Consider the following 16,123-nt stretch of genomic DNA (forward strand, 5'->3'; position numbering starts at 1 on the left):
AGTCAGTCAGTCTAAAGCTTTCTCACTTGTTCTGCAATTAAATAATACAATTCTAAAAGAGAGAAAAATACCTACTTTAGGAATTTGCTGTTAAGAAGAAAAGAACCTTCTTCTGAACAAAATGCAATCAATTCCAAAAAATGGCAGTATGAGATTTTATTATATGGATGATTGTTTTAATTTTCCATTTAATTTTCTTAGTGAAAAAACATCTTTTTTCATTGACTTACTTTGAGATTCTGAATAAAACAAAACCTGTTTTATTTTTCTAGTCTCTAAATACAGTATTTGTATAGACTATTTTGAGGAACAAAATGTTAATGATGTTAAATTATTTTAATTAAAGTAAAGCAGCTATTTGAAATGAAGATATTCAAATATGTATTGCTCTGTAGTCTAAATCACACTTTTGTCTGGCCTTTCAATTATTTGGTCTGTTTGTGATAAAAATTAAGGGCTCATGATGATTTACTGGATACAAAGTTCTCATAATTATTACTTAGTTATGTAAGATAATAGAAATGCCTAGATAGTGTTGAACTTTTATGTAATTTAAAATTTTTTATTTAAAGGTTTTTATTGTATCTATAGCTTAATATCTATGTAATAATACAAGTTTATGAATATTTATAAGCAAGAGCAAAACTAAAAAATCTATATATGTACACAATACAAAAACATATATATATACAAATATATGTATGTATACTATATATATATATACGCAAATATACATATATGCTAAAAATATCTCTATATATACAATACAAAGTCTCTCTATATATACAATACTTCTTTAGTAGGAAAAGTCAGGCAAATATAATTCATGTTGCACTTGTATGTTTTCCTCATCTTTTCTGTCTTAGTTCAAGTTTGTCTTTTCAAATTAACTCCCATCTATCTTGGCCTGTATTTTCTTAGATCTTAGATGAGCAGTTACTCAAGAGTAGTTCCATGTTGAGTCTGGCACCATTTAGTGAAATATTAAAGTGAGCAGAAGAAGGGCTGTGATCACCTTCATAATTGAAAAGTTAGACTTTGCTTCCCTCCTTCCCACCCTGACTGGGTCATCCTGATAACAGAGCAAGCTACTGCCACTCCAGCTCCCCCATCTAATCTCTTTTTCTTTACCTTTTCTGGGAAGTTGGAAGAAAAAAAATACAAAGGAAGGTATCTTAAAACAGAAAATGGGAAGATTAAGTAGAACAGAGAATTAAGGCAAAACTGAAGATAGTCTCTTGAGTAGTTCTTACCCATTTGGAATGTGGGGAACAGAATTAGGACAATCAAAAGGACAGTTAAAAGATGACATCTTTTTCCTAGCAGCAAAAGTGACAAGCCTGGAGTCAGATTGCACACTTTCTAATCCTGGATTTACTGCTCTAGCTGTGTGGCCTTGAACAAATTATTAAACCTCATCTGTAAAAGGGGAACAATAATAGTCCTGATTTAGAAAGCCATGAGGATTAAATGAGATTATGTATTTCCTCTAAAAGCCTGAGCTACCAGAGAGTAGTAAAAGCCAGTTTTTGCTACATTTCAAAGTAAAAGCCATAGTAACAGCCAGTTTTTGCTATATTTCAAAGGTGACTGCATTTTAAAAGGCCACAAACAAGCCACACTATGGCTGGGGACAAGATGTAACTTTCAAGCTAAAGCAATTGGAAGCCACCTGTTGATGAGAATTCTTATCCTAATGTTCACAGTGTACCCATACCTTGTTCTTTAAGAACTTGATGATTTTCTTATACAGAGAAGTATTAGCTTTCAACCAACATCCAGTGATGCCTAGAATGTTAACAAATAAATGTGATTGCTATCTTCACTTCAAAATGATTCAAAAAGGAAATTATCTATGTAACTTTATCTACTACCGAAGTATGAATACTAACTGGCACAAGCAATAAACTGCTCTGGTTACATGCAGATTCCCAGGTCAATTCTGAAAACCTCAGACAATGCTCACCATTTGAGTGCAGGTAATTTGCTCTGGTCTTAAAAGGGCTGATTTTAGAATATTCATTTTTCCCTCAAATAACGCTTTTCATTGAGTCTTCATTGGTGAATCAGCATTTCCAGACCCAGAAGTGTTTTTGACATTTCTTCATGAGGAACTTTTGTCCATTCTATTATTAGCATTCACCTAGGAAGGGTTTAGGGTCCTCAGGACTACAGCTCAGGCAAAATTTAGATGCTCCATCTATGAACCTTATGGTCAATGTAGCTTGCGACTCTCACCAAAGGTACAAAAGTATAAAACCCAACAGCATGATTTGACTGTCTTTGGAAATAGTGTAATTCAATCTATAATTATTATTTGGGATTAGAGAAGGACTTTGCCCACTTGCCAGCTGCTATTGATACTTCAACAAATGTCAGTTTTCTAAGCACTTCATCCCAATGTTAAAGTCAGTCATGTCTGAACTTACATATTCTAGAATTATTTGTATATAATGCTTCAAAAATTTTATTTAGTAAGCTATTTGATATCCAAAACTCCTTAGAATCTTTGCTACAATTTCTTCAAAGTCATTTTTTACTCCTTAAATTAGGACAATCTCTATTTTCTTTTCTTCTTCCTTTTCTAAAAAATTATATGAAAAAAATTAACTCCCGGTGCTGGAGTTGTGGCTCAGTGGTAAAGCACTTGCCTAGAATGTGTGATTCACTGGGTTTGATTCTCAGCACTGCAAATAAATAAATGAATAAAATAAAGGTTCATCAACATCTAAAAAAATATTTTTAAAAAATGAATTCCGACATTCTCAAATTAAATTAAATCAAATTACTATAACCCAAGAGATTTGAATAGATACTGAGTTTGGCAAAATTCAATTTTACTGTTATCAATGAGTCACTATGGAAAATGCAACAGTAAATTTAGTGCTTAAACTAGACAAAACATTTTCTTAAAAAAAGTTTTTGTTTGAACTCATAGTTTTTTCTGGTAGCAAGTTATAAAGCTATTGATTGAAAAGGATTCCCATGATTTAATATAATATACACAAGCTATTGATATTATATATTTTCATGCTGTCCTATAATAAATGCAAATGCACTATCTTGAATATGTGTAATATATAATATGTATATATAATGTGTAATATTATATATATATATATATATATATATATGAGATACAGGACAGTTTCAGTAAAAGATAAGAGAACATCTAGGATACAACAAAACATGTGACACATGGAAACTATTTCTTGAGCTCCCATTTATATATTAAAGACAGAATGAGAGCTAGAGTTAGACTAATCTCAGTTTCATTTACCATCTCCAAGACCATGACCTTATCCCTATTTTTCAATTTGGCTTCACTGACCTGAACTCAGATATACTGTTGGAAACTGGGGCAATTTTATTACTGAGCAAGTCGTTTAGGGGATCTGCAATTTATTATAACCAGGTGAATTATCAAATCTCGATTCTTTAAAAAATGAAAAAGTTACAGTTAATTCTCTTCTGCATTTTCGTTATTAATAGTGCTTGACACAGTAAGAACTATACTATACTCTCAGGTTATTTCCTCTTCAGCCCCTACTGCTTCATCAGTTCTGTCAGCTAATTAAACACATAAACCTGTGAGTAAGCTATTGTGAAATCTACCTGCTTACAATGATGATTTCTCCATAGGCCTGATGTTGAGTTTGCTGGAGGTGCACTGAATAACCTCCTCAGGAAGAAAAATATATCTACTCACAAGCTGCCAACCAATATTTGTGATTGTTTCACACTGAATATTGGCATTTAACAACTTACTACAAACATTTGTAGAATAAAAATAAAAAGCTTGGACTTTATAGTATAGGCTAAGTAATTGCTAAAATATTCTCTCCAAAAGAGAATATTTTAATTTTTTTAAATGGAAATTAACCTCTTAGGTAATACTGAAGCAGGATATATATATATATATATATGTATATATATATATATACACACACACACACACACACACACACACACACACATATATATATATATCCTGGTAGCAAGTTATAGAGCTATTGATTGAAAAAGGATTCCCATGATTTAATATAATATACACAAGCTATTAATATTATATATTTGCATGATGTCCTATAATAAACAGAAATGCACATAAAAGCACTATCTTGAATATATGTAATGTATAACTTGTATATCTTGAATATGTGTAATATATATTTGGAGATATATATCTCCAAATCATTTCTTTATGATAAAATACTCATTTTTCTTGCATCTTCTCAAAAAACTGATGTGATTTGTTTCATGTCTTAACTTTATTAACAATGAATGTCCTTTGTGGCTATGTTGTTTAAATCAATCTATCTAATTTCAGGTATAATAGCTAAAGTATAATTAGTATGTACAGAAATATTTACTGTCTGCTATAAATATAGTTAATTAGGCCTAATACATAGAACTGTTTTGCATGCTATAAATCACTTCTGATTTCAACAACTGGTACTACAGAACCCTTAGTAAAATAAATGCTATTTGACTTATCACTGCAAAATAATTGAATAAAGAGAAGAGCTAGGTAAATGGTGTGGAAAAAATATCTAACATCACTCTTATCAAAATGAAAGTTGTATTAAAAATAAAACACAATTTCAGCTTTTCTATATAGTGCAATCGTTTTCTTACGTTTATTTCAGCAAAATACTTTCCCCTACAATCTACACACATATATAATCTACAAGGTAAGTACCTTTGTGATGCTGCAGTTCTATCAGATGATTTTTTTCTTTTCATAATATAGCTTGATTTTGGGACATGAAACAATTCATTCTACATGTCATTAACCAAACTCAAGGTACATTTGCATGTATCAATACACAATATCACCAATTTGGGAAGTGCCTCAACTCAAGGGTTAATTACTAGGGGATAAAATTACTCTTGTGCTAATAATAAATCTATCACTGAAAATTAGCAGCACATGATATTGTGTTTGGAATCTTTAACCTTCAGATCTATGTTTTTCTTTTATAACTTTTATTAAATAATATATCTTGAATATGCTTAAATATAGATTGGAAAGATTTAATCTTTTATTTGCTTCAGTGGGATTCAGCTTAGGTACTACTAATAAATTGTAAGTTTTGAGATTTCTTTTGCAATTTGTTGGACATTTGAGAAATACCCTATTCTTTTTCTATTGAGATTCCTATCATGGTCCATACAAAATGGTGAACTACACCCTCTAAAATGTTAACACATTAATAACAACAGGAGTCATTATTAATAAATGAAACCACCCACCAGACATACACATTATGAGATAATTGTAAAAAAAAAATAAGGGGATCTCATTGTTTAGAGTGCATTCCAAAGTGGACATTTTCACTATTAGACAGTTTTGCCTTCAGGCTTGATCTGATTTTTAGGTGATCATGGGATTTCCCCACTTCTATTACTGACCTATATTACCTGGTACATTATGAGAATAAAGTGCAGCTTGAGTAGAGTCTCTTAATAGAAACCTAATGCTCCCACATGTGCTTTTAGAGACTTACACCTTAAGTTCACCTGAGGCATTTTTGCAGAATTATAACTTAATGTAGCTATCAGAAACCTAGATTCCTAGGTAAGCATTAGAAAAACTAGATTTTTTCCCCTAATTTTAATGTTCTCATATCTGTTATTATTTGAGTCTTGAAATAAAAAGGAAATAAAAAGTTTCTATGTGCCTAGAGAAAAGATTTTCCTGGGTTCTCACAATATTATGAAAAAAAAAACTTCCAAAGAGAACATCCACTGTGACTCACTTTCTTGAAGAAAATGCTCTGTATGATTCCTGTAGTTAAACTCAAGCCACTTCCCAGTGATTCTCACATGCCTGTTTTCTACTACGTTTCTAATCTCCAGTTACTTACATCAGTTAATAGAAAACTTCCAATTTTCTAAATTCTCAGTAATTTGACAATCAGTATATACCAATCTGGGTTAAATTAACAGGAAATTTCTGAGATAGACATGTTATCGCTATCAAAAAGCAAACAACAACTTCTCTTTTGTGTATATGAATAATCTGCCTTGATAAATTCTACTTAAAATATTTAAGAATTTATTAAATGAAGCCACTGAACTGAATATATTGAATGTATTATTTCATTGAGTCTCATAACAACACAGGGAGGCAGACAATAATAATTTTCCCCATTTTGCAGAGGAAAAACTGATTCCTTAAACTTGACCTGTGGATTAGCCCTGGTTAATCTCCATTTGGAGGAAACTGATGAAATCTGAATCTTTTGCAGCACAAACCACTTCCTTGAGTGATTCTCATACACACAACTTTAAAGCTGATATACTAGATTTTACATATTTCTGCTTACAATACATTTGCAAAGGCCTTCATAGTACTTCAAATTTATAATTATAGTGACTTCTATTATCACCACTGAAAACTAAATAAATAGTGTTCATCCTGTGGACTCTTAAAGCCAATGCATCATTGCAGGTGATTTTATATTTTCTTTAAGAAAATCAGTCATATCAAAGCCGGTTTGATTCATAAAGCATTCTATAAGTTTAAGAGGCACAGGTATATTTCTATGAATGCCTCTTAAAGTGAAGAGCTTCTAATTTATTGAAGAAAATGAAAAAAAAATTTAAAAGAGACAGAGAGATTTTTTAATATTTATTTTTCAGTTTTCGGTGGACACAACATCTTTATTTTATTTTATGTGGTGCTGAGGCTCAAACCCAGCGCCCTGCACATGCCAGGCGAGTGCGTTACCGCTTGAGCCACATCCCCAACCCCTGAAAAATATTTTAATCACAGAAATATTCAGTCTAATTTCTGTGGATCCTCTTGTGTTTCAGATACTGTACTAGATCCTAAAGATAAAATGTTTATAAGAACAATCCCTGAGAGAAGCAGGTTAAGCCCAGTTGTCTCCCTGAGTTTAAGATGTGTGACTGAGAATGTGGGAAAAATCAAGGAGGCTAAGTTCCACAGAGCAAAATATCAAAGAGGAGAAAACTTCATAGAGCAACTGCTCCAAAGATCTGCAGTGGGGTCCCCTTGGACACCTACCAGAATGCTGTTCCTTGTATGCTCTTAAGGAAACTACCCAAAGGCAGCGAAAGAACCAACAGAAAGAAGCATTCAACACCCACATAGGAGCAGATATAATATCTATTCCCATCAGTGAAACTGGAGAATTTCATAAGTCATGACACATAAAATATAGAGTTTAGCCTACGGAGCTAAGACTAAAGAGCACTAAACTAACCAGGGTTCTGGTCTTGTCTAACAAACTTTAAAACAAGAACCAAAATGACCAACCAAATTGGTTCCAAGTAATTAAAGTCCAGGCAACATCAAAGCTGAACATTTATGGGAATAAAACAACAACAACAAAAAACAGTGCTCAACAAGGTAAAATTTACCATGTATGGGCCTGAAAAAACTTTCCAGGTATAGGCTAGGATATACCTTGGTAGTAGAGCACCTTTTTAGCATACAAAAGGCCCTGGATTCAATCTCAAGCATTACAAAAATATTTTTTAAATCTGGGTATGTAAAGAGTAAACAAAAATGAGCCATAACAAGAAGAATATGAATCAACCACAAATGACCAACAGCTGGTACACACGTTCAAGTTACCAGGAAAGGACATTGACAGTTGCCAGAATTGTATTACATGTGGCTAGTGCCTAGAGGAAAAAATGAACAGGTTAAATGTAGACATAAAAAATATAATCAAATTGAATTTATAGAGATGAAAACAAAAATGTGTGCAATGAAAAATACTTTGGAATAAGTAGCAGCAGACCACTGGTTATGAAAGGAAAAATTAGCAAACTTGAAGATAGTGGTAAAAACTATGCAAAGTGAAATAGGGGGAGAATAAAGACTCCATAAATATTTAATAGATCATCAGTGGCCTGCAGGAAAAATAAAGTAGCCTAATAAGCATATAATTAGTGTCCTCAAAGGAAAGGAAAGGAATGAGAAATAATATTAAAAGAAAAAAAATCATCAAAATGTTTCAAATTTGATAAAAACGATAAGCCTGCCAATTTAAGAAAGGTAGTGAGCCCAAAGCACAAGAAACATGAGGAGAAACTATACCAAGTCACATCATAATCAAACCACTCAAAATCATTGATAAAGAGCCAGAGAGAAAAGATATATTACACACAGAAGAACAAAAATAAGGATGATAGATTTCTTGTCAGAAACAAGGCAAGCAGGAAGAGAGTAGAGCAATATCTTTAAAGTACTGAGAGAATTTTAAAAAATGTCAATCTAGGATTCCTCACCCAGTGAAACTATCTTTCCAAAAAGGTGAATAAAGTCTGTTTTCAGACACACAAAAGCTGAAAAATTTCATCATCAGCAGACATGCACTGCAAGAAATGTTAAAGGAAATCTTTCAGATGGAAGAAAAGGAGCTTCAAGATACAGAGAGCAAAAATTAGTAGAACTATGAGGAGAAATAGGTTATCCATAATTATAGTTAGAAATTAAAATATCTCTCCCATAATAACTATAGGCTAAGTAGAGTGAAAATCAATAAGGATTAAGAAGGCTTGAAAAACAGTCAACCAATTTGACCTAAAGATATTCAGGAAACACCCAACTCCAAAATAGCAGAATATACATTCTTTTTAAAGAACACAGATCATGTATCAATATCATTTTCCAAGCCAGTTAACAAATTTTAATAACTTTAAAATATTTCAAAGTATGTTCTCTAACCACATAGAATTAAATTATATATCAATAGCTGAAGTATCTGCCTCAAAAATTCAAAAAATAAACAAGGAAACCATAAGTTGAAGAGTAAACAAAAAATAAAGATTTTTTTTATTGGTTCTTTTTAGTTAGGAAATATTTTTAACTGAATTAAAAAAAAAAAGAATGAAAACACAACAGATTGGAATTTGTTGAGCACAACTAAAGCCATACTTGAAACAGGAATTGAAAAACTATAGTCTATGTGCCCAAACTGGCCCACTTGGTTTTGTTTTAAGTATTTGTGTGTGTGTGTGTGTGTGTGTGTGTGTGTGTGTGTGAGAGAGAGAGAGAGAGAGAGAGAGAGAGAGAGAGAGAGAGAGAGAGAGAGAGAGAGAGAGAATACAGTTTTATGGGAACACAGTCATGATAAGTTTAATATTGTCTACAGCTGCTGTACACTACAATGATAGGGTTGAGTTGAGAACTTGCAGCTGCTGACTTTAAGGTCTCCGATGCTTACAATATATGTTTTTTACAGAAAATGTCTACTGATCCCTGACTTGAGGAAATTTATAGCATTAAGTATCTATATTAGAGAACAAGAAAGGTCTCAAATCAATGGCCATGGTTTGGATCTTATGAAACTAGAAAAACAAATAAGACCTAAAGTAAATAGAATAAAGGATTTAAAAAAAATCAGAGAAAAACAGTGAATTAGAAAATATAAAAGCATAGGAAAAAATGAGAGAAATGAAATCTGATCTGTAGGCAGATGAATGTAATTGATAAAGCTCTACCTACACTTTCAGGATAAAATGAAAAAAAGGCATAAATCACCAAGATTGTGCATTATAGAGATGATGTCACTACAAATTCTATAGGTGTTGGAAAAGACAGAGAATATTTTGAATAACTTAGATTAAGTGCATAAGTTCCTTGAAAGTCTCATCTACCAAAATTCACTGAATAAAATAGGCAAACTGAATAATGCCTTGTCTAAGATGATATTTGATTCATGTGTAAAAATCTTCCAACAAAGAAAACTACAGTCTCAAATGGATTTACTGGTGGATTCTATTAGACAAATAAGGAAGGCGTAATACCTATTGTATACAAATTTTTCCAGAAATTGAAAAGGCAGGAATACTCCCTAACTCATTCTATGTGACTAGCTGGCATTATCTTGATACCGAAACCACACCAAGACAAATCCAGAAAATGGCAGATCAGTAAGTATATGTAGATAGTGAAAATATACTGATGAAATTCTCAATTACTTAGGGAAGACATGTCTTTACAAAATTCTAGTATGCAGAACCCAGCAGTATATAAAAGGAGTAACACATTATTATCAAGTTGGAGGTATCTCAAGAATATAAGGTTGAATTAATATATTAAAATTAATAAATACAATTCACTCTAATAAGGAACAAAAAATAAAAAGGCATATGATCATCTCAGTAGTTGCAGAAATATAATAAAAATATTTCACAAAAACCAATATGTTTTATTTATAAAAGCTCTTAGAAAGCTGGAAATAGAAGGGAACTTTCTAAACTGATAATGGGCATTTACAAACAAACTTACACTGACATCATATTGGTGGGGGAAAAAAATTTCTCCATTTTAAAATCAGCATATTTGCTCCTTAACTTCCATCCAAAATTTCACTACAGATTTCCGTAGATATAATAAGATAACAAAAAGGAAGTAAAATAAACCCATATTGGAAAGGAAAAAATAAACTGTTTTTATCCAAAGATAACATAATTATTGGTGTAGAAAATATGATAGAAACTACAAAAAAAGTGATTAGAATTAAAAAGTAACAAGTGAGTTTAACATGGTTTGTAGGATTCAAGGTCAATAGAAAAAAATCAAGTATATTCTTGTATAATCAAAATGATGAATGATAAATGGCAATTTAAAAAGCAATGCTATTTATTAAAACATCAAAAATCATGATATTCTTAGGGATAAGACTGACACTGAGCACAAGAACAGCTTGCTTATAAATTTAACACACTGCTAAAGAAAAATTAAGGAAGTCAAAAGAATGGAGAACCATACCAAATTTATGGATCAGGAGATTTAATATTGTTAATGTCAGCTCTCCCCAAACTGATCTACAGAATTGTTCAATCAGTCAAAATCCCAACATGCCTTTTTTGTCGTTGCATATAATCTGATTCATGCTGCTTTTGAAGTTCAAACAACCTTAAATATTCAAAACAACTTTGACAAAATTGGATGATTAGTACTACCTGACTTTGAGACTTGTTATATAAACTAGAGTAATCAAGACAGTGTGGTATTAATGTAAAGATAAATAGATCAGAGAAACAATGTAGAATCTAGACTAGACCCTCATATATACCCCAAACTTATTTTTGTGTAAAGGTAACTCAATGGAGAAAGGATAGTCTTTTCAAAAAATGATGGTGAAATAATTGGATAGCCATATGTAGATAAAAAGAAAGGCAATTCTTATATGTACCTCAACCATCAAAAAATTATTCAAAACAGATCACAGAACTAAATGTGAAACCAGAAACAATTAAACTTTCAGAAGAATATGTAAGAGAAAAAGCTTTCTTATATATGATACTGAAAAAAAAAGACCAGGAAAGAACAAATTGATAAATTGGATTTCACCAAAATATAAACTTCTGTTTCTTAAAAGGCAATTAAAAAGAATGAAAACAGCTGGGAGTACTAGTGCTCATCTGTAATCCTAGCTTCCCAGCTACTTGGTATCCTAAGGCAGGAAGCTTTCAAGTTCAAGGCCAGCTTCAGCAACATAGCAGGCTCTACATAACTTAGCAAGTTTCTGTCTCAAAATAAAAGATAAAAAAGTCCTGGGAGGTAGCTCAGTCATACATCAGCTTGGGTTCAATCTATGTACAGAACAAAAGGGAAAAAAAAGAATAAAAAGAGTTTGTAGATCAGTTGTAGAGCACCTGTTAGCATGCACAGAGCTCTAGATTCCCTCCCCAGCACCACGGCTAAGGTTGATTTGGGGTGTCCCCCCAAAACTCACGTGACACATGAAAGAATTTTCAGAGGTGAAACGATTACATCATGAGATGTATAATCCAATAGGTGAATTAATCCACTAACATGAATTAACTGAGTGGTAACTGTAGGCAGGTAGGCTGTGGCTATATTCTGTAAGATGAGCAAAGCTCTCTCTGCGTCCAGATTTCCATGTCATGATCTTCTTTCCTCTGCTACATCCTTCTGCCATTATGTTCTGCCTCACCTTGGGTTGGGAGATACGGTATTGGCTGACCATGGACTGAACTTCTGAAACTGTAAGTCAAAATAAAGTTCCCAGTGGGTGTGATTGCCCACACCTGAAATCCTAGCAGTTTGGGAGGCCGAGGCAGAGGATCACGAGTTCAAAGCTAGCCTCAGCAACTTAGTGAGGCCCCAAGCAAATTGGTGAGACCCTGCTTCTAAATAAGATACAAAACAGGACTGGGAATGTGGCTCAGTGGTTAAGCACCTCTGGATTCAATACTCTGTACTAAAAAAGTAAATATATAATAAGCAAACTTCTTTTCCTTTAAAGGTGTTCTTGTCAGGTCTTTTGGACATAGCAATGAGAAAACTGACTAACCTAACTACCCAAAACAACAATGACAAACCAGAATCTGAGAGAAAATATCTTTTTAAAATATATATTCTTAGTTGTAGATGGACACAATACCTTTATTTTATTTACTTAGTTTTATGTGGTGCTGAGGATCTAACCCACTGCCTCACATATGCTAGGCAACTAAGCTTCAACTACTAAGCTTCAACCCCAGCCCGAGAGAGAAAATATCTTCAAATCAAATATCTGCTAAAGAACTTACTTCTAGAATTTAGAAAGAGTTTTGAAATTCAATAATTAGAAAACAAACAACTCAATTTTTAAAACTGAAAAAAATCAAGCACGAATTATAGTGCCAGACACGGTGGTATATACTGTGATTGCAGCTACTCAGGAGGCTGAGGCAGGAGGATGGCAAGTTCCTGTCCAACCTTGGCTAGTGAGAGCTGGTCTCAAAAATAAAAGAGTCTGGGGGTGTACCTTGGTGGCAGAGAGCCCTTGGGTTCAAACTCCTGTACCAAAAAATCAAACAAAAATGATGATGAAAGATGTATAGGTGTAAATCTAAGCATATTAAAGAAAACACAGTATTATGAGTCATTAAGGAAAAACAAAACTACACCAACATACCACTATATACCTATTAGCATGGGTAAAAATAAGGTTGAACATACTATGTATTGGAAGGATGTCAAAGAACTGGAGCTCTCATGCATTACTTGTGAAAACTGTAAATAGTAAAACCGCTTTGGAAAATAATTTGGCAGGTTCTTGAGAAATTAAGATACACCTACCATATGAACCAGCCATTCCATTTTTAGATATCTACCCAAAATAATGTGTTCATGTATCTATACAAAGACTCGAGCACAAATACTCAGAGCACCTTTATTTTTAATATCAAAAACTGGAAACAGTCCAAACATCCATCAATGAGTCAATTAACAAATTGTAGTGTACCCATATAATGGTACTAATAATAAGAAAGAATGAACTATTAAATGAAAGGTGGGTGAATCTCAAAATAATCACCTCACAGCATATATTGAATGATTTCATTGATATAAAATTCTTAAAAAGTATAAAGACATCTAGAGTGACAGAAATCAGAATAGTGGTTGCCTGGGGATGGGGTTTAAGAGAGGGTGGCAAGGGAGCCAAGGGTGGATGATGAAGGAGCTCCCGGAGACTTTTGAGCAATAGATATGTGTCCATTATCTTAATGGAGGTGATGACTTAATGGGTGTTTACATATGTCAAAACTTACCAAGTGGAATAATTTAAAGAGACACAGTTATTATGTCAGTGAAACACAAAATGGGCAAAACCAAGTATTTAAAACAGAAAAAAATAATAAAAACAGAAAGAAAGAAAAAATCCTGGCCTTCTAATATCAGTAATAGGTCATAAAGTAGCATCTATTTTGCATTTAATGATTATTCTTTCTTTTTTTATGGTTCAGTGATAACTACATGGACATGCTACATTGTTTATTCACTTTATGAATATTTGGTTGTTTCCAGTTTTTGACATTATAAATAAAGCTGCTCTGAGCATTTGTATATAAGTCTTTGTATTGATACATGAACTCTTCTCTTTTTGCTCAATCTCTAGGATTTACCAGAAGCGGCTGGTTCAGATGATAAACATATTTTAACTTATGTGGTAACTATGGAGGGCAGGGGATTGTGCTGCCTGAAACATCCAGGAAAGATTCACCTTGGAGACCTCTGAATTATGTGCACATTGTCATATCTTTATAAGGGACACATACTTCTCACATCCCACCACTTTTCCTGGCACATTTTCACACCAAACCCTTCCCAACTTCAAATCCCCTTCCAATGTGCTCTCCTCTAGAGAATCAACTCCTACATACACAGGTTTCAAAAAGTTGACTGTAAGTTATTGTACATTAATAGTATTTGCTTAAAATAAAAAGAGCTCACCTCAATTCAATGTTTATAGCAAACAGAAATACCCCGAGAATGCAGGCATTTATTTTTCTCAGAAGGATCATGTGAATTGGCCCATGTCTTGGCCTATAGATATGTATTCTCATGAAATAATTTATTTGCAACAGGAGCACTGGTAGTGGATTTATATTGCCATTGTTCTAGCAAATAAGACAGTGCCTGAAACCTACTGATTTGAAAATAACTGGCAAGTGCAATAATAGAGGAGGAGTCATACCAGTATATCTCAAAGGTGGGGGCTTAGCTTGAGAAGTCAAAAGATGAGATTCTTTTTCTTTTGGGCCAGTATCTTATAATTTCTATTGATTTCTTCTCCAGGACTAACTTAAGAGTAAAATTATGGAGAAATAATTCCATTAGAGCCACATTAGAAAATTTGAATTACAGAATATCTGAGTAAAGATAACCCCTACTCTGTATGGATTTCAAGCTTATAATAGGCTGAAGAATGATAACAGAGATATAGCTAGTTATAATTGGACCTTTCCTATCAAAACATGCTGAAAAAGATGATTACTGTTTTACTTTTTAATTCTTTTTTAATTATAAAAGTGGTATATATGAAGTATCTAGTATTAAGAAGTATATAGAAATAGAGCACAGAATATAAAAATCAGTAAGAGTCTCATAGTTCAGAAATGATGCCTGTTAACCTTTTTTTTTCTATGCCCTTATGTCTGCTTTTGCTCCATACATTGTTAATTTTACAAAATCAGAGCCATGAAATCTATCTTTGCTTTTGTGTGGATCTACACATAGATATTTTTCTGAAATATATATTAAAATCTTTATTTCAGGAAACAGGATTATATCATATAGGCAAAATATTGTTCTTTCCTATTCTTGATTGTTTCTATATTCTAATATTTTTTTTATTAAAAAAAGATATTAAATTTAACATCACTGCACATAAATCTCAGTGTTTCTCTGTTTCCTTAGGATGAATTTCTAGGAAGATTATTCCTGGATTGTAGGTCAGAAATTTGTGTAGTCCTTTTGATATAGATTTATAAACTGTCTCCCAGATGGGCACACCTTTTAAAATTCTAACTAGAAGTGTTTAGGGAAGTCTTTTGAGAAGACCCTTATCAATCTGGTTATTTACACTTTTGTCTTTTCAATATTCTTGTGAGAATTATCTCATTTTAATTGGATTAATTTTATTACTATGATGGTTGATCTTTTGCTTCATAAAATTGGCTCTATATATTGGATGCTCATGCTGCTTGTTCATTTTTTTCTATTAAAATGTTTCTTTTATCTATATCCTTTCCTTATTGATTTTAATAGCTCTTTGCTTCAGACATAGATAGACAAATGATTTTTCCAAAGTTTCATTTGCATTTTGGTTTATTTTTCAAGATGGAACACAATGTACTTAAAAATTCACTCTTTTTAAGTGTATATGTCAATGAATTTTTAGTAGTCACGTAACCATTACCAGAATTAAAACACAAAATTTCTGTTACCTATAAAAGTTCTCTCTTGACCCTGTTAAGTTGTTCACTTTGATAAATACCTAAGAGTAGGATTATTACATTGTGAGATGAGTATATTTTAATTTTCAAGAATCCAAAGAACCATTTTCAAAGTCTCTATAATACTTCTGTATTCCCATTAGCATTTTATGAGAGTTCCAGTTGCTCCATATCTTCACCACCATTTTATACTGTCAGTAAGTTTAATTTGGCCTATTCTAGTGGATAAATAGTGAACCTTTTGGTTTTAATTTGTATTTCTCTGATAACCAATTACATTAAGGCTCTTTTTCTGCTACTATTAGATACTCATATATCTATTTTTTTGATGAGGTATAAATTCAAATCATTTGTTTCTTTTTCCTCTTGAGCTCTCTTCATATCA

The sequence above is a fragment of the Ictidomys tridecemlineatus genome, chromosome 1 (genome assembly GCF_052094955.1).
Source record: "Ictidomys tridecemlineatus isolate mIctTri1 chromosome 1, mIctTri1.hap1, whole genome shotgun sequence".
Classification (NCBI taxonomy): domain Eukaryota; kingdom Metazoa; phylum Chordata; class Mammalia; order Rodentia; family Sciuridae; genus Ictidomys; species Ictidomys tridecemlineatus.